The sequence below is a fragment of the Liolophura sinensis genome, chromosome 9 (genome assembly GCF_032854445.1).
Source record: "Liolophura sinensis isolate JHLJ2023 chromosome 9, CUHK_Ljap_v2, whole genome shotgun sequence".
NCBI lineage: Eukaryota > Metazoa > Mollusca > Polyplacophora > Chitonida > Chitonidae > Liolophura > Liolophura sinensis.
The window spans coordinates 16,047,458-16,073,466 of NC_088303.1; the positions used below are offsets into that span (position 1 = coordinate 16,047,458).

At 37.2% G+C, this 26,009-nt stretch overlaps 1 protein-coding gene across 4 annotated transcripts in view; it reads right to left on the reverse strand.

The window, feature by feature from the left end:
• The window catches only part of LOC135475487 (rap1 GTPase-activating protein 1-like), a 193,720-nt gene extending 169,877 nt beyond the window's left edge, over positions 1-23,843 (reverse strand). For 3 of the 4 annotated variants that reach the window (XM_064755407.1, XM_064755405.1, XM_064755403.1), the window contains exon 1: positions 23,743-23,843. The gene's annotated coding sequence lies outside the window, so the exon portion shown is untranslated. Of the gene's footprint in view, positions 1-51; positions 191-23,742 lie in introns of those variants that run through there. The other variant, XM_064755404.1, reaches the window with a different exon arrangement.
• Between the last annotated feature and the right edge of the window lie 2,166 nt (positions 23,844-26,009).

Below are 26,009 nucleotides of genomic sequence, written 5' to 3' on the forward strand. Positions count from 1 at the left end.
GGCAACTACAATGGCTCACCTGTGCAATATTAATCAGCAGGTCATACAAACCTTAAGTACAGGTAATCCGTAGTGCTCCACCACGACCCTCTGAGCAGGAAATAAGACTGCACACCTGATGAATACCAAATTAATCTATAATCCGTGAAAAAGAGGCTGTAATCACAAACTTCTGGAGAGTGTTCAGTATCAAGTTATACACTTGTGCTTATTACACTGGCTCAAGTGGTATGTGTACAGATCTTTGGCATCCACTCCCTCTCTGAGCAACTCATCCAGCTCCAGCAGTGGCCACTGCACTTCAGAGAAATTACATTCAGTCTGAGAGAAAATATACAAAATCTCAAACTCTTGGGTCAAGGAATTCATAAGGCAAAGAATACAGATCTGTTGGTAGTCCAGTACTGTCAAACTTTCCTTCACATCTGTATGGTCAGCCCAGCTACCGATAAGATATAGGAGAGCTGGCTGCTGTGGGACTAATGAGAGGCCAGGCTGGCTGTTCTATAGGACTATATGAGGGAAGAGAAAAGTGAGGCCCATGCAGCCACTGACTGCCAGGCAGAACCACACAAAGCTGAGGCAGTTAGCTGAGAGAGAGACAAACCACAGAGAGAGCACAGCTGGTAGACAGACCCAGCGCAGACCATTTCCTGGTCTTAACTCAATCCACACACAAACTCACAGATACATATACAAGTAGACATACATTTATACATACAGGACATATACATTTGTCAATGTACAAGGACTAGCCTATCTAAAGTTATCATAAACAGAAATGCAAACACTGATCTATGTTAGAATTTTACACAGGGTATTTAAGGAAAAAGACGCACTAACTTTTTCAAAAGATTAGATAGAGATGTGGAAAGAGATAATCTGTAATGTACATCAACATCAGATAGACTGTATATCATACACACCCTACCCGAACGTATTATTTATAACAATAATCATAGTCTTGATGTATTTGGAGAAATTCACTTCAGACTTTCGTATGTATAACCAGTTTATTAATCACTGACATCTCTCATAAATGTAAATGATTACACAGCTTGTAGAATGTTAATTGAAATAGATGTATATCAAATGTATACTGAGCAGTGAAGACATGGGCTATTCACCTGAATAAGGGAATAAGTGAACTGACATCAACTAAAAAAGATCACATTCAAATGATGAGGGCTTTATAGGCACACTTTAAATAAACACAGCCAGAATCTGGAAGACATTAAGTGATTAATTGATTCAATCAAGTCATCTAACAAGAATTTGGAAAAACTACTTATCGTTAGACAAAAAAAAGCAAGGCACATTATTCAGTATGCTTTGGTCGTGCTTTGATCACAAATTCCCTTTTTGTCTTGAACTTAATCAACATTACAGACTGAACAAATTTAGGCTGTCTTAATATAAGACACAAATGATTTTAGATGTTTTCGGCAAAAAATTATTCCATGTATACAGTGCTTTTCAGCTCTTGCTTTCCCATTCAATTTCAGTCAGTAAGTATTATGTGTGTTAAAGTAATGTTTTCACTTTCATAATTCCTCAACCTTTTCGCATGTGAAAGACCAACTTTCAGTGCAATCTATGCACAATAATCATATGATTTTTTTGGACAAAACTACATGAGTTCGATTGGTCAGTTTCAGGGCTTCACAAAATGTGTAATTTTAACAGTCTATAAAGAAAAATGCCTTAGAAAACACTTACATAAACATTTTACTGGTAAATGTGTGAAAAGGTTGAAGAATTACAGTAACTATTTTCTTATGTCCAAACCAATATGTACATGTAAGAACAGCCAAATATTCTTTTCAGTTATTTTCAATTTTATTCAATATCTTCTCAAATTCAAATCAGCAATTGGTTTGACTTAGTCAAGTCAGAAGGTTTTGTACACTGACCTAGGTTAAAATGGAAGATTGGGAAGGTCTAGACTTGCTATATTATCTATGAAGCAAGAAATTCTTTCAACTTCAAGGACCATATATCCTCCTTTAATCTGTGCAATAAATCCTTGTCTATATGTGTTCTGTGCCTTGTGTACTAGTTGGCACCCAGCCTGATGGGCACAGGGTGTTACACCCAGAGGGAGCCAGGAACCAGACACTCCTGTAAACCTATCAATATTGTCAACACTCAATTACCTAGTTAAGCCAGACTGGATGGCTGCCACACTTCCTAATGAGAAGCATCTGTGATCTGAACGCCCCATTTAATAACATGGACATTCTGGGTCTGGACAAACAAGTCATGATGTAGGTACTACTAGTACTACTCTCCATCTGGATGAACCTGACCTAAAATTATCATCATTATACCTCATGAAGATGCCTTTGATTCCTGCTAATGTTGGAACATGCTACAAGTCTGTGAAATCACCAACTTTGTTTAAAAAATAAACCTCTTCCGCCTGGTCCCAGTTAGTACCACTGTGTATTCAAAACATCAGGCAAATATGCAGGCTTCTGTGCTCTGAATTTTTTTGCTCTAGACAAGTCCCATTTGCTGTGTAGAAATACTAGTTTAAGACTGGGCACAGGTGATTTCACTTCAGACAGCTCTTTGATCTTCATCTACACAGGTAAACAGAAGTAATTTGTCACTAAATCCAATTTTAAGTGCCCAGTTACCCAGCTGTGAGAGACTATCACCCACCCAGCTGTAAGTGAGCACTTGGGAACACCCAAGACCACTTAGATGTACCCCAAGGGCTAGGGGGTAACCCACAGAGGCTCTGTAGGGGTAGGAAATGCCAGATATAATGTGGTACTTGATGTATACAGCTCATAAAAAAGAATTCAGTCATTTTATATATATATATATATATCAGAATTTATATATCCCTCACTAAATATTCACAATTTATGCAAGGATCAGACTGTTTTTCAAACTATGATCTTAGGCTCCAAAATGTGAATCTGCACACAAAATTTTTGAAATTTGAAAAATTATGAAAATTGGACAATATTTAATACAGATATTTGCATGCCACCAAAGCATGACAGAAGGACAAACAGATCTAAATTAACAATGATTCCTGAAGAATGAAATAAAATATTAAGGATATGACAAAAAACATGAAGTAAAGGGGCAAGCTTTAACAACATAACAGAAGCAAGTCCATTTTAAATTGTACCAGAGCTTTATGATATTATGCTTCATTGTTTATAATTGGATTTGGGGGTACCCGCCCTGATAGCTCAGTCAGTATAGGGTTTGCTTTGGGGGCGGTAGATCTAGGGTCAATCCTGGGTCGGGTCATTCCTAAGACCTTAAAAGAGGAAGTTCCTAGTTTAGCGTTCAGCATTAAAGGGATAGTGCTATGACTGGTTGACCCGTATTAGTATAATGCCTCGGGCAGGGCAGATTACTTGCCTTCGGTAAGTCATATCAGTGAAGCAACACTAGATGAAGAGCAGTGGAAATCTGTCCTGCAACAATAAGGGACATTAAATGCACTCTAAGGACTCACTGCGACATTAAAAGCCAAGCACTCATTCACTCACTCAAAATCTGGGCAAACAATTTCAGGGAATACTTACAAACAACTCCACAAAACTAAGTGTAGCTAACTAAGCAAGTAGCTCTCTCAAGTCCTGTTTTCCTTTTGTTTTCTCCTACCATAATCCTGGCCGCCGTCAAATAGGTGAAATATTAGAGTACAGTGTAAAACACCAATCAAATAAATAAATAAATAAATATCTAGGAATATCAGAAATGCTCAATCGTGTTGTTTGTGACATCTGCTTTCAAGTGACTGACAAAAAGTCTATTGGTAAATAAACACACGCAGATGCAAGCTTCACTACGGTCAACAGTTTTGTCTTTTCTTAACACATTAACCATTTGCATAGCCACTTGCCTTATTCAGCACATATATCGCCCATGATTAAGATATCTAATATTGCATATATTGAACTTCGAATTGATTATATTCCCTTAAACTATCCCAACCAATTCTGTTTGATTCAAATTCTGTCAGAAGACACAATCATGGATAATAATCAAGAATACAATAACTCAATACTACCGTAAGTATATTTCCTAAAAAAAGCAAGATAAAGTCTACTTGTTAGCAATTTTCATTGTCACATAGGATGTCCTCTTCAATAAAATTTGCTATCACACAAAAAAAATTTTTAATAAACCTTAGTAAAGATATTTCAAAGCCACTAGTTACAAAACACACAGATTCTACAAATAAATTCACTGTTTCTGTCATGCCCTAATTTAAACCTGATTTGCTGACAGGATATGAGGAAATATTTGAGGAGGAAAAAAAAAAGAACATGACATGTACATGTATAGTACATGACATAAGTCAATGTAATAACCTGTTGTTCTGTTCTCAAAAATTTCTTTTTCAAAGATAAAAAAAACCTGCTTCAAAATGCCTCATGTCAAAGTGAACATGAAGTCGGTCACCATGATATGCATGTAGAAAAAACCTAAGAGTTTTGTAAGCCGAGAAAATGGAATTCAACATTCGGAATATGAAACTGACGTACAATTCTCTGATTAACCATGCTGTAGAAGCTTGTATGGCATGTTCAGCCACTAGAATTGAACGTGTGATATTTTGGCCTGAAGACAAACACTTGTCTGCTCTTAATTGTTAGGGTGGCTTCTTATGGTGGATAAACACAGATTCTTGCAATAAATCAGACTTTAAGGTTATTTCAAATAATAAAGTGAAAATAGTACAATGTTGGGCTGGAGAATGTATTAAGTATAGTCAGAGGTGGGGGGGGGGGGAAGAGAACTGATAATAAAAATGTCTTGGGATAGCCACGGTCTGAGAATAAGACTTTGCTGCATATTTTTTGTTTAGCAAAGCCCTTCTGAGATTTATTAAAGAATTGTCTACCCAACATCGGCTGAAACTCTTCACTGGGACACTGTGAGCGTTTGTTTTTAATTTCGCACAAAATCAAGTCCATTTAATTTTGTAGCTGCATATCATTGCTTGGAGATGTGGCATTAAGCCAGAATTATCCATTCATTCACTGTTTAGAGCTCATGGTACAGGAGAGCTCCTACATGTTCAAACTGATGTATCCAACCTGGATTCCACTGACGCACTTATAAACTGTGTCCACAACAAAACTGTGGAATTCAGCTTTTTAACTCCAGCAAATTGCAGATATCACAAGTGTAAGGGGAATTGTTTATGACTTGATCAGTGAACTTTGCCATTTATGACCTGAAACAAAAAGCTTTAATTTGACCAACACATAGTATTGTCCAGCAAGAAAACAATTTGTCAATGTGGTGTAAAAAAAAATAACAAATACATTAAAAAGCAATGAAGGCAATCTTGGTGAACAGAATTTATGACCTGAGACAATATTCCCTAATTTTTCCCAAAAGGAAAAAGCTTTTTACCAGATTTTTCTCCTTTTTCTAAAATGTCTTTTCACAAGTAGCTGTTAACAGAAATCAATCTGTTGCCAGAATAAAAAGAAAAATTTATAAAAAAGTAACACGGCTCTGACTGTTCGGTTATTTCTTTTTAAGAAAAAACTTGCAAGACACATTAACTTGGATATCTTTTCATCCAAGCCAAATTCTCCAACTTCATGAATCAATAAAAGCTGTACAATAAAATCTCTTGGCACAAAGTTCACTTTCATCAATATCAGGAAGATTCAGCCAAAAGTAGACGGTGCATGATACAATGGCCTGCATGGTGACAATAGTATGATAATAGTAAGAGACACATATATACACATACTCAAGGAAAATCATTGCCCTCTAATCATCCAGTAAGCAGAGATTTCCATATTCATTTTTCTTTAATTCTGTATTTATGTCATTTTTCAATAACTTTAAGGACAAAGGTGAAAGATGGCCTTTGGCTGAAATCATGCTTACCATATGTTTTCTTATCTGGCATTTTGTCAGTTTCCCTCCTCTGATTTTTCACCAGCTCTTAAAAGATTACATCGCCTGAATTTAAAGAGGCTACCCTGGAGATATCAGGTGAAAAATCATTCAATTTTTAATGCAATTCTATAATCATCCAACTAATTACCTTTCACAAAATATGGGTATAATCTGTGCAAGTTTTACCATTCCAATGTTACAATAATTTCCTAAAGTTTATAAACATGGAATACACTATAACTTTTGCAAACTTAAGAACTATTATAACACAATAAATAGTACTGGTGCAAGTCTAATATTTACTGAAAAGCAATAATCTGAAACTACAGAAATACTGAAAATTTGATTTGATCAGCAAATATGGATTTTTGGCGAAACAAAAACTCTGATACAGGCTCTATAAATAGAATACAAACCAATCTGAAGCATTATTGCACTAACCCAGGTCATACGTAACCTAAAACAATATGTTTGCAATACTCTGGTGACAATAAAACAGACTAACATAACTTGCCAGTAGATGTTAACTTCCATATCCACGTAAAAAGCACAATTTAGAGAAACCATTGCAAACCCGTGGAAACCCTACAAAAAAGTTATGCTATCTTGAATTTGGACCCCTGGTTCATTGAATGGTCTAAATATGATAAAGATGTTAAAAATTTGACTGAACAACTGACAGACATATAAACCTACTTGACCTGGCTAAATATACATGTATTAAAACAAGACATTGAGAAAATCCAGGAACAACTACTTGTGCCAAGCACTAATTGAAGGAATTTTCCAATCAGGAAAAAACTAAAACAAATGACAAACCGTTACCATGGCAGCAGCTAAAACACAGTATCTATCTATAGCACTGAATGGCATGCAAGCATGTAAAAACTAAAACAGTTTATTGTCAAATCAATAATGTACATTTAACTTAATGTATTGGTCACAGGTATGGCTAACTACTCGAATTGCCAGAGGACGATTCAACAAAGCCGTTTTTTTTTCAGCTTAGTCAATCTCTAGAATTTCATTACAGTGCTATGTTCATTTCAACAAACTTTCATATTGTGGCAGATTTGTCTTAGCACAATGCCTACTAGGCAGTCACTCATTTTAACAGTAGTACCCTAAATGACCTCAAATTTCGCTCACAATATAGAGGCAAGCAAATGTGACAAAATAATATTTTTGGTGCTGAAACGTACAACTTTCCAGCAGAATATCATTTAATGTTCCAAGTAAACCTCAGAACACCTTTCTAAAATGAATAGAGCTCTCGTAATCAGGAAAAATGGGCATGTTAGTCATGAACAAAATATGTGGTCGTTTAGGGCATATTAATTTCTTGCATGATTTTTAGTATTTACTGCATTATCTAACAAACAATGAAAAAACAACCGCTAACTTTAACAAAACAGGTTCTGTAAAAGAGTTTTACACATCTGAATACTGTTCAATCAATCAACTGCTGTCATCACTTTCATCAAGTCTCAATGCGATCAACAAATCAACAAAACTTTTCTCCTCTCATCATTAATATACATGTAACTTCAACACCAAACTTCAGCTGTCTTTCTTCTTTTAATACTCTGATGATGATTTCTCGGCAATGTAGTTTGCTATCCATCATTTAACTACATGTATGTTAGAAGTCACTGTGCCTGACTTATTGTCTTGTAACCCCCAACCCCTCCCACAAAGCCTTGGGATCAAGGCCCAGTTTCACAAAGTGGCATACGACATTTTTTTTATTGTACATTTGTCCTACGATATTTTACACGTTACTAGTACCTTACTAGTGTCCTATATGTGCGATTATGGTACATGTACAACATCTTTGTGAAACTGGCCCCCGGTTTTCAGAACATAATCACATGAGGTGAGCTAAAAGTGTGAAACATTTTCCCCATTAATCGATACTAATCGCTGAAACTTTACTAATTGATTGGTTTAATCAGCTTAACTGAATATATGTGTCAAACTTCCCGGACCCCAGTGATGAGGTTTTGGTTACTTAGAATATCCTCCTAGAATGACAACACCACAGATGTACAATGGTCTACTGGCCACTGGTCAGGCTGACGATTATCTGCGACATATACATGTGTAATATATGAAGGAGTTTGTTGGAATATAGAATAAAAACTACAACAACAAAAAAGAAGCAAAAGAACAAAACCATCAAACACATGCATGCAACATATATATGTTTTTTGAATCTGTATTTAAAAAGCCTTTAAAAACAATGCACTAACTTAAAACTACTTAAAATATTTTATGGTAGTAACCTGATAAAGGGTCTGTTTTTGTTTATGTGTTTTTTTTTTTGTTTTTTTCTTTAAGCCATCCTCAATGTAGGTACCTTTTGGCTTAAATCCCAAACCAAAACAGCGAGAGCTGCAATCAAACAGAAGCTTATTGCTCTAAGCTCCGACAGTGATTGCACGCCTGTGAGAGTTGCGCTCCAGTGTGACAAGTACATGTTACAATGCCTGAAATCAAATGCAAGACTAATACCCTTAACTATCAACAAAACCAATGGGCTATGAATATTTATAGCTCCATGTGAAATAAGTGAATAAAATGCTAATACACTTTACACAGCCACCATGCTGAAAACCTTTACGCAGTGTAAGAAAATGCGAAGTGTTAACACAAGAGATGTGTGCCCAAAAAGTTGGCAATTTAAAAGTCAGACAAAAAATTTGCATAATCAGATGTAGATTCTAGTCACTGGAACTGTGTCGACAAAAAGGTATCTTCAAGCTCGTTCCACATCACAAGACCTTCTAGTCGCATCTTAACAACACACCAGGCAGTCAACTCAAGTAAAGTAAAATTTGGACTACAACAAATTTATCTTCATAATCACTAATTAGAAACATATGCATCCTCACGTCAGGTCTCTCTACTGATGTACAGAATAAAAATTACACTTTTCTATAACCTCCTCGTCTGATAGGTTAACCTAACAAGACATCTGCTTAATCATTAATATACAAGATATCATTAGCATCTGGTATGTGTTTTTCCCTTCTTCTGATTACCAATTACTTACCATGATATGAGTTTTGGTTTTCATGGCTAAGATATTTTATTTCCAAAAAAATTAAACCAATGAATACAGTGTTAATTACATAAGTATTAAAATAAAAGGTCAACATCATTCCTGACATTCGTCCGAATTTAAAGTGATTAGCCCTGAGCTGAAAACTAACAGGTAGATTTTCAAAAAACAAATCCTCTTTAAAAAAGATGCTGATGCACAGATCAAAAAAGCAAACGAAAAAGAGGGGTATTTGTGATGAAACTAAGCAAATGTAGAGCAAAATCTGCTGATAAGTAAAGGTTAAATAAAAAAACATGTTCAGTTTTTCAGTATTTATTCAGACAAAGCCCCGGAAACATCTCAGGTATTAACCTGCAGGACAACGGTGCACACCTGCTTAACTCTTCTCCGGTGATCCTTTGTGTAGCCTGAAAGTTAAAGCAGGTAAATATATGCTAGGCGACAGAGCCAGAGTTGGATCATCCAATTAAACACAGTCTTACTCTTTCTACACACAGAAGGACGAAACACAGTAACAGACTGGGCGCTATGAGTAACTATAGCAATGATGATGCAGAGTAGGCCTACACCTACATGTAATGTTACAAGTACAGTAACTACAGCAGCCTCCAGAAACATCAGTGACAACACACAGAACACTAAACGTTATGAGTACAATGTCAGACCTACCGCTTCTCAGCACAGGTATATTTTAAGAAAACATCAAATGAATATGTTTTCGAAAAAATTTAAATTGTTCTTTTTTTGGCTAATAAATGAAATGAAAAAGTAGAAAATTAAAGATTACACAGTCCTACTGGCTTCACTTTCTTTTTTTTTCAAATAAAACAGCAACTAAATCCTTGACCAGTACAGCCTTGCTACAGTAGCAGCCTTGGGAAGCACCAGTTCGGTCCATGATACATGTGTACCACAACACACCTATGTAACCACACCAAAACAAACTTAAACATTTCCTACTCACGCAGATCATCTAAAACTTGTGTGACTCTCAAACATCAGCCCATTTTGAAGTGGACAACACACTTACACAAAAGCAACAGACTGTGGAAGATAGCTAACCTTTTCCGCAGCTTAATATTGACACAAAACTTTCAATTAAAAATTCTCATCTAGCACACTGAGTGTCTTACAAACATTGCCAACACAAAAAGCCCATCACATCAATGAGACGGCCAAGCCCACATCATTCCTCACACCATATAACTCCATAAAATTCATGTCTTAATTATAAAGTTGACATGACAACACATGGAGCCTGCGATGTCTATTCCTCTGTTCTCTGATCTATTCAACTCAGAGAATGGAGCGTGAAGCTCCACAAAAACACAAAGCCAGTGTATTATTAGAGTGTTGCCGTATTTCAAAAAATCTGGAAAATTCTGTAAATTTATGCTCTTAATGCAAGTAATCTTTCAAAGCTTGTTCACATTTGTTGATCTGAGAGAAACATTTCCTCTCGTTTGAGTTTCCTAGGCACATGACAAATACAACCTTGTTTGCTCTGAAATTACGTACAAATTCCACAGAGCAGACAAGAAACAGCAGAAGTGTCCTGCAATTTCTGGGATCAGTTGTCAAACAGTGAGCAGTCATACGATCACACAAAAACTATTTCTTCAGAAAAGACTGCTTTTGTTTTCCAAATATGGAATATACAGCTGGGGCATCGATGAAAAGAAAAATTTCATAACAAAAAGGCCTTGGCAGCAACTGTTGACTTTTGTTGCCTAGGAGTTGACTTAGATATACAATATATGGCTCACAACATCATCACAGATTGTGAATTTCATACCTAACAACTGAATATTCCTCACAGACTGACAGATGGAAGCAAACCTATAGTAGTATAGACACACAATCAAATCAACATAAACAATGAAGTTTGCAATCATTTTTCCAGCTATTTCGGATGCTTCTTAATATATATACTGTAGGCCTACACATTTCATCTTTCAACTATTATGCTGGATTCCTCTCCCTTTGTACGTGAGCAGGTCTGCCATCAGCCTACAAATGGTCATGGGTTTCCAGTTTCCTCCCACCATAATGCTAGCCGCTGTCCTATAAGTGAAAGTATCCTTGATTATGTAATAAACACTACTCAAATAAATAAGCAAATAAATCAGCCTTCAGTCAAGAATTACACGTCTTTAGTATAATGATCTAACAAATGAACCGTATAAAAGCAAACTGACAACATTTGAGGTCAAATACACTGGGTGTCTATGTAGACAGAATTCCAGTCTGACAACAGCTCTCTCTGATCTTTGGCTGCCACAAGCATGGACATGATGTTACATTACCCTGGCACCTGTGCTTTGGGAGACTGTAGCATGAACTGATGAGGAGCCGTCAACCAGGTATGCTCGGAAGACAGCCTTAACATAGGCAGGTTAACGACACAGTCACATTAGGCCAGTCCAAGTTAGTTCATTTATTTGATTGGTGTTTTACGGCAAACTCAAGAATTTTTCACTTATAAGATGACGGCCAGCATTACAGGTGGGAGGAAACCCTGTGGAGCCCAGAGTAAATATCCAACCATCTGCAAGTTGCCACCAGACCTTCCCACGAATGGCCAGAGAGGAAGCCAGAATGTTCAAGTTAATTAAATTATCATTTAAATGCAAAGTATAACACCCCAAAAGGATTACTCTCACTTTGTCAAAAATTTGTCAAAAAAGCTAATTTGTGGGCTTTTTTACCACTTTGGATTGATATTGTACTCAGTTTTATTTCATATCACAAAGGTGCCACCTGCAAGTTGATGAAGACACATATCAAGAGCTGTCTTACTGAAACAATATGATGACACTGGACATAGTGACAAACACTTTGTGGTTAATGGACTACCAACAATACGCCGGTGATCACTGGCCTGAACTGGTATGCTGCTTTCGATAATTCCAAGTGACATAAGGTGTGAATTCTTTCAAATTAAACACTCATTTTTACCAAGAAATGTACTTGACTAAAAACAACATAACCATGACATCGCACTTTAGGCAAGTACACAAAAATGCCCACTTAAGGAAAATCAAATGGGTCACCATCCTTTCAGTTTCAACCAATCAAGGGAAAGATATTTCTACCACCTGAGATGGCATCTGTTCCGCTATGACGTCACCCATTCCTAGTTCACCTTTAAATCAGCTGTTTTCCTTCTGATTATGAGACAATTCTGACAAAGATGTACTAATAAATGTATGCTGTCATTATTTGGTGAATTATATACCGTTATGCAATAGACAGATGATGATGATGAATTTCCTTACATGTTCCTTGGTCTGATTCATGTTTAACACTTGACTATGGACAAGTTACACAAGTCATTTTCTTTGCCATGGTGTGCCGCCTACAACACTGTATGGACATGATTGATCACATGATCGGTAATACCTGTAGTCGCTGGTGGAAAGGAAGTGGTTTCCATACATACAGCAATATCATCAATCATGCGCTATATGAGTCTGATACCTTCTGTCCCCATAAGCTTGTATAATACCTCCCTAGGGAACATACTGCGTGTGTGCCCTCAAAGTCAATAAAATAAAAGATGAATCTGCGATAACATGGACACACAACCTTCTTTAATGAATGTAACAGACACAAATGATAAACATAACGAATAATTAATAAATCATGGCCTTTGTCCTCTAAAAAACATCAGCTTTGAACTTGTAAGATATCATTGCTATAGTTACTCACCCTTTTACGCCATGCATCCTTCATCCTAATTTGGCCTCAGGTGTATGTACATAACATGAGAGCTTTCTGATGTAACTTGGCAATTTTTTTTTTTCATCGACTTCAGCGGACAAAAACGGACTTACTCCAAAGATATTTCCGACCAGGCGTAAATAATTCAGTCTACGTCCTGGTTGAGGTCCAGGACTGCTTGGAGCGACTTCAGGATTTGAGGGTAGGATCAATAATGAATGCATAAAATCTGCAGCTGGAACAATTAGACCTGATCAAGGAAACTGTATAAATGCCTACAAAACTATTACCTATAAATTATATGCAGTATATGGAATGGATTGTGTGGAACCACAAGTCAGGGAACCAGAAACATTACCTTCTCATATATAACAAAACAAAGGTGTGGTCTGGTTGATGGGAATATAAAGGGCATAGGTGGGTGAAGGGAGGGTTGGTTGGAGGTGGTGCAGTGTGATAATGAAACAAAACTCTTTAAATTTTAAATACATGTAATCTTAACTCAAAATCTTGTTGCACACAGTCAAAAATACAAAACTGGATAAAAATATTCTGGTTTTATGTCAGTGCTATAATGCTATTAAAAGAAAGACAAGACCAAATATATATGTATTAACAAAGAGTCATACTTAAAGTTCAAAAACAGTCACTTTTTATTTTTAAGATGTAGGATAACCATGACATCGCACTTTAGGAAAGTACACAAAAATGCCCACTTAAGGAAAATCAAATGGGTCACCATCCTTTCAGTTTCAACCAATCAAGGGAAAGATATTTCTACCACCTGAGATGGCATCTGTTCCGCTATGACGTCACCCATTCCTAGTTCACCTTTAAATCAGCTGTTTTCCTTCTGATTATGAGACAATTCTGACAAAGATGTACTTAAAACCCATTTTGAACATAAAGTGTCAGTGGAATACACCTGGCATTGTTCCCCAATGTCTCAACCAGGAGGCCACAATGCGTGGCCTTTGGTAATAATATTCAGGGGGACCGTAATTTGCATGACAAACGAGTGCCTCGCTTCTAATACTAAATAGCATAGGATATAGGTGACACAACATCATTTTTTCCGGTTTGTCAAAAATGGGGCATCCTACGGCCCCATAAGGATTCCAGATTAAAGTGATTTACTGAGTTACCAAGCATGTGATAAAAAATGCCTGTGCCTGTTTAGGTCTGCATGGACCCCTCTGTTTAGGTCTGCATGTACCCCTCTGTTTAGGTCCACATGGACCCCTCTGTTCAGGTCTGCATGGACCCCTCTGTTTGGGTCCTCATGGACATCTCTGTTTAGGTCCACATGGACCCCTCTGTTTAGGTCTGCATGTACCCCTCTCTTTAGGTCTGCAGGGACCCATCTTTTGAAGTAAATTTGGAGATATTTTTTTATAGGCTCAAAATTTCAATATGCAATCAAATACAGACACCCTGTATAATTAAATCTATGGTTATTTAATACCCACTTTGTATCCGAGAGACCCAAGAGATAATTTTGAAAATATTAGTGAAGGAGCCTTATTTGTGCATGTATGTATGTTCAGTGTCAACACATCCAGATGGGGTCAGATTCAATCTTCAAAAGACAAAAATCACAATATACTCTCATTAATATTTAACTACAAAGTAATTAGTATGTCCTATACGATTCAAAACTGATGAATACCGGGTTCGACTTGCAAAGCACACCTGAGCAGATATCTGCATGGCGGTAGTTAGAGGGCATCTAATTAACAAGACAAAAAAAAAAGACCCAACTAAGAAAGAATGATGGCGTATGTGATGTATGTATGAATAATGCAAGAAGAAGTCCATAGCTTGAGGGAGCGCGCTGTGTGCCAAACCTCACATACTTTACTATCTCTTTTAAATGTATAACAAAGAATGCATAGCTTAGATACAAATTAGAAAAATTTGCATCACAGTTCATCAATAATAAACAAAAATGTTCACTATCCTATCTAAGAACACACCAACAATGGCAGATGTAAAAGACCAATTATCACAGATCGCTCAACTTTCAATGATACCATGTTATACACAGGTAGATAATTACATTTATACCCTTAGGAAAACAATATTTGAATTTCTGCATGAATTATATTCTTCATACATCAGCAAAAAAAGTGCTTTCCTGAAACACGCCCTAACGGGCCTTGATGGCCACGCTATTTCATGGGTTATCCCATTATCTTTGACCACCAAGATCATATGTTCAAAGCCTGATCAGTCACATGAAATGACAATGTGTTGTTCTTTTTCTTTGACTGATTGGTGTCGCAAATAAACCTAATCGATCAGCATCATGTAACTGACCACAACATAATTAATAACAGCCTCAAAAGGCTCCAAATGGTTTTCTTTTACCAGTCTAGCATTGTTGGAGTCTTGATGGTTACAATGTTAATTTCGTACTCAAGGAAGGTCCAGGCCGATTTCTTACCGAACAAGTCTCGCGCAAATAAAGACACCAACCTAAAGACCTGCTTTCCCCACCCACTGCATCGCCACCATACATCCCTACTCAATTTAGAATAGATTTATTATAGCTACGAAGGGGGTATACACTCCTGGGCGAATGCCGCCATGTTTAGCAGCCACACACATGTCCTGCTTCACATTGGAGCAGTGGGAAGATGACGGCAGTCACCGAGGAGTGTATGCCGTGGGAGCCTTCATGGCTATAATAAATCTATTCTAAACTGAGTAGGGACGTATGGTGGCGATGCGGTGGGTGCCGAAAGTAGGTCTTTAGGCTGTTGTCTTTTATTTGTGCGAGACTTGTTCGCTAACAAGAGAGAATCGGCCTGGACCTTCGTTGAGTACGAAATTAACATTGTAAGCATCGAGACTCCAACGCTAGGCCAGTATAAGAAAAGGAGTTGGAGTCTTTCGAAGCTAAATTAATAAATGACAAACAGGAAAGATACCTATATCATCTCCATCAGTCAAAAGTCAGTTTTGTGTGTATAGTACCGGTTCTCTTCCAGCTACGTGCATTTTTAATTAACACTGAACACCATTTCTATTAAACTCAGTGTTTTTCTTTGACCACTAGTACACCTTTCAGCTAGAAGCATCTGTAAATTCTTCACTATGTCCTGCTTCACACATTATCCTGTTCTCTCCTCGTTCTTCTTACTTCTTCCTGCTACTGAGTTTTGTTACATGTATACTTGAAGAGTTAAACCTATCTTAATTACCTGGTCAGATTCTCAGCCATTTCTCATTTCCCAGTTGCAATCCACAGAAAGGTTTGAGAGAGCTGTTTTATTTCACTACCTGTCTTAAAGGCTTTTAATCCCAACTGTTGCCCTATCACACCTAGATTCAAATGTTGTGTACAGCTCCCTAATCCAAATGTACACTTAATTCCACTGGCTATTGTCGTTTTATATCGTTTTGTAATATTACATGTACCTGATATATGTACTGTTTTGCTCATACCTACATTCACCTGTGCTACACAGATCATTAACCCACAGGTACGTACACAATATTCCGATATCTCTTCTGCAATATTACTTGATACCATTTCCCACACACATAAAATAGACGTAGGTCTGTATTGTTCATCATGTATACTATGTCTTTATCATTACATGGCACATGTACTCAGGTAATACAGGTATTTAAAGGGTAGGCCAATGTGAGTCAGGCACATGAAACTATTTTATCAGTGGTCACTTCTGTACTTAAGCAGCACAAGATACAATATCAACCTCTACTTTAGGCTTGTAAGCTGAATGAGTTTAGGTACATACTAGAGTAATACCTAAGATATATACCATAATTATGCAGGACAAATTTTTTAAATTTTATTAATAAGGTATAGAGTGTTCACTAGATATTAGTGCTTAAAGCACAAAGCAGTGTTATTACACTCTGCTAGCACTTAGCCAGAAAAGGACATTGGTTTAGTAAACTGTATGTACTATGATTTTCACATTCATCTGTATCATACATTTCTGTAAAAACAGATTACCAGTATTACTTTACAAAGCACATTTTAAATATCTGCTAAACCACAGGTTGTAGAGTAAGTAGACGTTAAAACTGAACAATATTCACACCAGTTTGTCAACGTGAAAAATTTACACAATTTCAAACTTCATATGCCATTGTGATCAGAAATATGCTAATAAAACACTGCATTACATGTGTGTAACATAATAAAAATCAATACACAAATTGACACTCTGAGGTGAACTTAACTTACCTTGGGAGAGCTGTGAAATTGAAGCGATGCTGTTCACTTTATGTAATGTCACTTGTTAGCTGGGACAGGTGAAAACTTTCGAAAAACTCGTTAGCAGGTAAAATCCACCAGTTTCAAGTGCGACCAAAAAGCTGACACTTGTCATGAAATCCACCTGTAAAAGGTGCACAGCAAAACTGCAAGGCCGATGGGCACTTCTTATACAGGCCTTAATTCTCAACCTGAAATGTTACCAGCCAATCAGCTACATGTAGATAGCTACAGTAACACTAACACACATGTACGGGGATAAAGATCTACACAGATATATCAGCTTACAACCTCATCAGCAGCTGAATTCACTGCGGCTCAGTCCAAACTCCTGACACAACCACCTCGTCAGTAAGTCTGCAGGCCAAGGGACACGAGCTCCAGCAAACGTCCGCGGAAACAACGGCTCTGGATTTGACGATCCCAGCAGATGAGGCAAGCCGATAGTCTGCTTCACGCCAGCACGTGGCAAGGCTGATGCCCGGGATAAAAACAGTCATAACAAAAGCCCACTATAAACAATGCCCCAGGGAACTAATGGGGAGCCCTTTTGGATCCCTGCCCTAGGATCGTCTTAGTGAGTGTTGTAGGCAGACAATCACACCTGTGCTTTGCCATCAGTTGATTGCCCACCACACCTGACTGGCCTTAGTACCTCAAGTCAACATTATACACCTGGGATTTACCTAATGAACTCAGCCATCATCAGCCTGAAAGAAACAACAGATTGACAGTCTGTCTAATTTTAGCACACTGGATCTTTTAGACGAGACTGATTTAAATCAGTTTGCTTGCTGGTAAATTTAAGCCAATGGCAAAAAAGCATACAATGAGCTACATAATGATGCATGAAATAAATTATGGTCTGGAGCACTTTTGCACAGGTGTATGTATTCAAATTGTAGATGAAAATGTTTTTGTTTCATTATTGTTAGTTATTCATTGAAAAAAATGAATCACTTGTAGCAATGACATATATTGCTAAGGTGTATTAACTAGCCTAAGCTACGATTTTTCTTTAACAAAATCAAATTTAATGTACCAGATACTGACTGACAGGTAACATAATTGTTTCTTTGTGTTCTAACTCTAATTAATTTCATATAACTAAATTCACCTAAATAATCTTGTTATACACAGGGTCTTTCATTTTGGCTCATGAAAAGCACTCACTGCAAATGAATATAAATTTTTCATTATACCTACAAATTTAGTTCCAATATTTTACTCTCAACATGAGCTGTTCCTGAATAACTGAGATATTGTTGTTTTTCAGACTAAGTTTTGATCTGCCAGATTCTCACTGTATTCTTATAAAAATAGTCTGAGATCATGCTGACTGATGAGATGTCTTATTAATTAATAACAACATCCAATCTTTTTCTGAATCAAATAACTGATCAAATAACATGAAAGAACAAAATTTAAAAAAAGAAAAACCCAGTTATATATTAAATGTCACATGTACAATGTATATACATGTATGTATGTATGTGAACAGTACGATAAAAGTTTACACCTCTTAGTTTATCACGTAAAAAGAATCACCTGCATGCTTGAATACCTTTCCACACTCGCCACGACTAAATGTTTATTATGATTGTTAAGTCAATTTTCATCTGAATACTCACGAGAGGTCAAGTTCAAGAGAACAAGGAAATTAAACTGTTGTCGGTCAGCCAAGCATAAAATATACTTAACCTCACAAAAAAATACCCTGTGTTGCATTCTTTAGAGCACAAATGTTGAGGGTCACTACACTACAGACAGAAGCACAGTTACTGTATGTTAGTTACAAAAGCTCTACGAAATGCTTTCCACTCTTCAGCCTCATTATTCAACAAAAATGTCCAAATAAATCATTAATTTTCAAACTGTTTATATTCATGGTAACTTACATGTGCAAGAGAACTGAGGCTGAGAAAATTTATAATATAAAAGACTTATATCAGTCTTGAATCCCTCCCCGCCCATCCTAGGCCTCATCAGATAAAATTCTCCACCTACAAACTTATAATTACATATATTGCTGACAACAATGGAGACTAAAAACACAGGTGAGGCAGGAAGCATAGTCGAGATGAGAAAGTGAAAGTGGTAAAGTTCACAGGTATATCAGAAACAGAATAAAAATTCATACCTGACTATCACACAATGACATTCCACAAGAAATAGATACATGTAGTTTCACCCTTCTAATTACACGGTATAGTATGTGAGCCCGCCCTCTAGGTATTAGTGTGAGAAGGTACCACAACTCATGTCAATCATTCTTAGGAATCCAACACTTTGCCTACACAGACATTTCTTGAGAAAATAATCTGAAAACAATTTAACCAATGCAGCTGGATGACTGTTAAACGTACAGGTTCATTATTGTTAAAAAAAATTTTTTTTTTTCTGTATCACACTTGTGTTAAGTGAATGGTATATTCTATGGAATTGAAAACCTGGATGTGATGTTTTCAGAGTTCCATGTCTACGTGTGTAGATGTTGAGCTCATCACGCATACCGTTACACAAGCTGACAATGCGTGGGAACATGTTCCAGCTGTCTTCTGGCAGTACAGAAATTATTATTATTATCAATTATTATTAAACTAGCAGGTTTGTATTCATCACTTGGCTTGATACTGGAAGCTTAATACTTTTTAACGCAGAATATTCAGTATAAACGATCAAATCAAATTAGATTGCATGGAATAAGTACTGATTTACTGGGGCCGTGGATGGTGGTATGTTCACAGGTATTTTCACGACTGATTGATTATAATTTTTTTTCTCTCATTAGATGTTTAATTGCCATACTGAAGAATTTTTCACAACATTAAGGTTGCAGGAAACTGTGGTATCAATAGTAAATAACCTACCTTTGCATGTTAGACAGGCAAACTTTTCCACACATGGTAATTTGTACTGCTGGAAGACACGTGGCCTCCAGCAATCTTCCGGAATCAGGTGAATGATGAAAGTACTGTGCAGGAATGGTCCTGAACCCGTCATTCTATGATCTTGTATTTGAAGGTAAGAACTATTATTCGCTACCCTCTCATCAGCGTCAGACACAGGCAAATATCGCTGCATCTGCTCCAATGGTTACTTATGTTTGTACCATCATCGCAAATGTCACCCAGTTCAAAGGTGAAAGTTGACTACCATACCTTTCAGTTTAGCACAGGTGTTGCTACAGCTACACTACACGTTAAGTTAAACACGAATCAACTTCAAATCACATTATGACATGCACCAACGAAAAAAGCAACTTATGCTGGTTGAAACTATAGCCGAATAATATCAGACATAGTATGTAAACACTAACAGAGCTCCCATTTCAAACCACTGGATACTTTCCCATTTGCACACTGAACCTCGTTAGCGTTTCCTCAGGGGTTCACAGAAGTTATTTTTCCACATACCAACCACCACTTTCTGGGCAAAATTAAGTTTTTCGTTCAATTGAAATTAATTTTTGGGGGGGTTTTAACCGACAGTTTGAGATACTAAAACTGAATGCTTTTGAACCTTACCTATCGTTCAATGATTAAAGTAATTATTACTGCCCATATTTGAACTCAAGCTGGCCTTCTAGTTAATACTGCAAACTGTTAATCGGTGGACATTGCAGTCAGTGTTACAAGAATTTCAGAATACCAGCCCATTGAAGTGTGAGTTACCGTCAAGAACCTGAGAAGAGAAGCAGGTGAATCATGAAAGTTCTGCCGCCGGGTATGGTCCTGAACCCATTGTTCTGTAATCTTGCATTTCAAGGTACGAAGCATTATTCGTTACTCTGTCTCATCAGTGGGACGACAGACAGAAACACCTATCGCTGCATCTCCTTCGATGATTACTACTGTTTGTATCATCATCGCAAATGTTAACCAGTTCAAAGGTGAAAATTGAGTTCCACATCTTTCAGTTTTTTCATTCAATTAAAATTGATTTTTTTTTTGGGGGGGGGGGGAGGGGTTAACCAACAGTTTGAGATACTAAAACTGAATAGTTTTGTACTTTATTATCCTTCCCTGATTAAAGTAATTATTACTGCCTACATGTATATATAAACTCAAGCTGGCCTCCTAGTTGATACTGAATACTGATAATCGGTGCACAATGTACTTTGCAGTCACTGTTACATGTATTTCAGGATACCAGTCAGGTGAAGCGTGAAGACCTGCCTCACAGCCTAGAGCATCAGTCTAGACAGACTAAAGCTCACAACATGAGCAACTGGTCTTGACATCAATTTTAAAACTTTTAGAAATTATGAATTAAGATAGATTGGTCATGTATTAATGGCTTATGGAATATGTGGTTGTGGCTCTCAGTCTGTAAACAGACATGTCAAAAATGATCTGAAGAAAAAAAAAAAAAAAAAAAAAACACCTGAGGAAATCCAAAATCACGCAACACCTTACATGTATAGGCCTACTGGAATCTAATCTAATTAGTACGTCCAGATGAATGTTCTGTGCATGATCTAAATTCTCCTCAAACGTTATCCACACCTGTCAAAATGAACGATTTCAATCAACAAAAGCATATCAAAATGAAGTCCGATTTGGCTTATTGACAGGGTAGTAATCACATGAAATTTACCGCGAAGATCAGCCGCCAGTAATGAGAACATTAGGAGACCCACAAATAGTGAATTACCCAATGGAATATTAACTTTACGTATAATAATCTTTAAACAGAAAGTTAATGTATAAATAAACTGTCACTTTTTCCACAACAAATGAGGCTGGATCTCAATGGCCTTATGTCCTGTCTGTAACACACCTCCATGCTCAGTCTTTGAACAAAAAACACAATTTCATAGCGAATTGATGTTACTGGTAAATGTTCATATCTGGCAAAGAAGGTTTTAATTTCGCCGCTTTAAGCCATTTATCAAACTTCAGCCTCCCGAAAACGAAACCTAGCGGCAAATTGCGTGTTTTTCTTGAAAGCAGCTAAAGATATTAGCACCACCTCATGTCAGAGAAAGGAAACCAGTCAGACCATGTGCACTCACATGCAGTCACTCACGCTATGATAATGTCAAAAATGGAACGGTAAGAGGCTGAAGTGGGTCAAATTATTCGTGAGGACCGATTTGGCAGAGACCAAAGAAGCTTACCATGTGTCATTTCATAAGCCCGTCCGCTTCCACAAATTGCCACCTTAAATCTAATTAACGCAGAGAGTTATGAAGATTTCTATAAAGGGGAGATACCTTCAAGAAGCCAAACACTGTGTCATTTTCAAACTTTCACCATGTTTTCAGTCAACAAATGAATGGTTTGAACCCATTTTGTCCAACAAAAATGCGATCCCCTGGACTATGCATTACTGACTTAGAAAATGTCAGGCAGGAAATATTACACAGGCTCTAAGTTGATTTATTTATTTACTTGATTGGTGTTTTATGCAGTACTAAAGAATATTTAACTTCTACAACGGCAGCTAACATTGTGGTGGGAGGAAACCAGGCAGAGCTTGAGGAAGGAAGCTCTAGCGGGGGAAAGGAAAATGCCCAGTGTTTTGGGAAGAAATCTATGACTATCACCAGACGTAGTTATGTAGACACATCAACAGCATATTGTGGGTATTAAACATCTAAGTACCAAGCACCTAGTACTTAAATACATGAAGGTTTCCCAGCGTCAACTTGGTTTCCTCCCACTATAATACTGGCTGCTCTTGTATAAGTGAAATATTCTTGAGTACGGTGTAAAACACCAATGGAATAAATAAATTAATCATTTTTTAGACTCAGAGCACATAAAACAGAGCACAACTGCAATGTGTCTAGCTCTGTAGGGCTGTGAAAGTATATGTAATCACATAAGCTTACCTTAAACACCTCTGTACTTCCCCCGCTAACTTCAGTACACTACTGTTGGCTGCCAAATAATGTGTCTGTCCTTACTTATAGTCGTCTCAGCTATCGATTCCAGATAGGTGTCCCCGAGTGTCATCCCTAGTAAATCCTGACAAGCATGAAATTGGTGGAAACTGAATAAATTCGAACTCCAACCGTCATCTTTGAATGCCTACTCCTCACAATGAGGGCAATGCCACTACTACTAGAATAATTTGAACTTTTGAGACACATGGGCTAACTGTTTAGGAACAGTCACACCAGTAGTGACCTAGAGGGAACCCATAATCAACACTGACCACTAAAAAATTTCTCAAACAGTTAAAGTAAAGGTTAAACAAAGATGTACAAAATATGCTAATTCCTAGTAATGTCAGTAGTTATCTCCCTTGTCTGGGCTGTGAGGAGTATGCATTAAAACATGGCGGATGCAATTGGAATTTATCCAGCTTCCACCAGTTTCATGTTTGTGAGGATTTACTAGGGATGATACATGGGGACACCTAGCAGGAATCGACTATGAGAACGAAAAGACACATTTCCTGGTGGCCAACAGTAGCGTTTAAGCCAGCAAGGGAAATACAGAGGTGTTCAAGGTAAGCTTATGGATCAAGACAGGGCTGTGATGGTATGCGTAAATCAGTGCCCTGGGCTACAGAGCTACAATGTGTCTAGTGTTTGTTGATAACCTGTAAATAATTATGAATTCAAACAGTCTGTAAAGTTAGGTCATTTGCTGTCACGTGGTAGAGTGACGTCAAATCATTGAGGAGCCAGCTTTTACGAATGAGAAAGGGCTCGCTAACAAAACGGTCAACGTAACGTTTACAATTCCCGTAGTATATGTTGTTGTTGAAATGAAAGAATGTACATGTTTAGAGTCACTGTCAAGTCGGTAACTTAAAAAAATATATGAGTTAGTAAACACATACGCACCATTATCATTTTATACCACTTTGACTTCATTTCATTTATTAGCTCTTATTCCGTCCACTAAAATGATGGACCAGGCGGTTCCTTGAAGATACACGTGATGTCATCTTGCCCGGGGCACCACTCCGAGACTTTTGACATTTGCCGCGTAAAACCAGGGCTCACGTGACCAACAGCCAATCAAATGATTTCCCGGGAAGACCATCGATCCAATGAGATAAACAGATGTGCTGCTTTCGTAAATTACATTTTATTATACCAGTACTGGTGCTCATATGCTGGCCTATATGTTCAAATTCAAGTTCCTTCATTGGTGCCAACACCCTGAATACAAGACGGTTTTGAACAAGTTTAAGGTATATGTGCAACGAGACCAATATACATATATAAAAACAAATAAATATATGAACATGAAAACAATAGATAACAGCATGCAGCTTACAGTTAACTGAAGTGGACATTAGTTTCAGGGAACTAGAATTCACAAAAGTTTGTAAATAATCTGGTGTCTTAATAGGTTATAATTATGTTTAAAGATGTTATATGGGAGATTTTTGGTAAAAATTCGATCAGCACAAAACCATGTAATAGAATTTTTAATATTATTTTAGAACAGGCCGCATAATTACCTTTCTCGAAATTTATGCACGTTACCATTCAAAATCGGTAATAAAGTTTTTAAAATTTATAAAGCGGATCGCGTGCGTGGGAAAGTCTGCCTGCAACCTGCGGATGGTCGTGGGTTTCCCCCGGGCGCTGCCCGGTTTCCATCCACCATAATGCTGGTCGCCGTCGTATAAGTGAAATATTCTTGAGTACGGCGTAAAACACCAATCAAATAAATAAAAACACCAATCAAATAAATAAATAAATATAAAGCGGATCGCATTATAACTTTTTGCAACTTTAGAATCATTTAAACTTTATAAAAAGTGCAAGTACGAGCCTGATATTTATGGAAAAACAATAATTTATTGAACCATTCTTGGTAATTGCAGAAAATTCGATTTCATAATAGCTAATGTGGATTTTTGCCAAAAATATCGGACATCCGATAAATTCTTCCCATTATGTACATTGTCTGGGCTATTAAACCCTTATCCATCAAAGCTCTACTGGAATGGCAAATTCAGTAGGCCCGACATACAGACCACTTTCAGTTGAGTATGAATTTAACGTACACTATATAAGCGTCAAGATTCCATCAACGATATAATCAACGATACAGCCAGCTAGTATATATGAAAATGAGTGGGTCTAAGCGTGGAAACAAAACATGTGTTAAAAAGTATTTGAAATAGTAAATTTTACGATAGCCATTTCTGACCATATTACTGCGTGTGACCATCATGTTTTGTCATTTAATAATCAGGCTTCTAGACTTCCGCATTCAAGATTTCTCAACATATGTAGTTCCAAAGGGAAAATATGGAATAAATGACGCCATTGACATACCATGCACAGCGCGGGATCCCAGAAAACCACCATGGAATTGAAAAGAATCGATTTGTTAAAAATGTTTTTCTCTGTAAAAAAGTAAGTTGAACTATTTTCGTGGAGAATGTTTAGCGGGCAGTCGTACATGTATATACTTCATTGATTTCCCTTGCCTTTATAGCCTATACGACTTTCTGTTTTTTAACAAAGCGCACTACGGCAGCGTAATGACCCAGGAGCCTCTCACCAATGCGGTTGCTGTGAGTTCAAGTCCAGGTTATTCTGGCTCCATCTCCGGCCGTACGTGGGAGGGTCTTGCAGAAACCTGCGGATGGTTGTGCCCGGTTTCATCCCACCACAATGCTGGCCGCCGTCGTATGAGTGAAATATTCTTGAGTACAGCGTAAAATTTCACGTTTCTTCCACGATCAGAGTATTATATAAGCCAATTGCACGGACTGTTTTGTACGTCATATACAGGCCTATAGTTAAAATATATGTGCCGTCAGTTACATGTAAAAATCGATTATTATTCGTTTACTTCAACCGCCAAAATGTTTTTTTAGCAGAGTGACGCACTTAGGCTACAAGGATATTTGTCATTTTGTTAAAACTGATTAAACTTGCAATCAATCAGATTTTGTACAAGAAGATAAAATGCCTGTATTTAGCTTGATAAAGATGGGTTTATGCTGTCTAGTTTAATGGTTTATCACATGTATATATCCTGGAATAGTTATTATAGACTAAACATCATAAGACATATCTATCCTGTATGCAGTCCCATTGTTTATTTACAATGAAACGGATGCCGTATAACGCCCTTCTCTGCA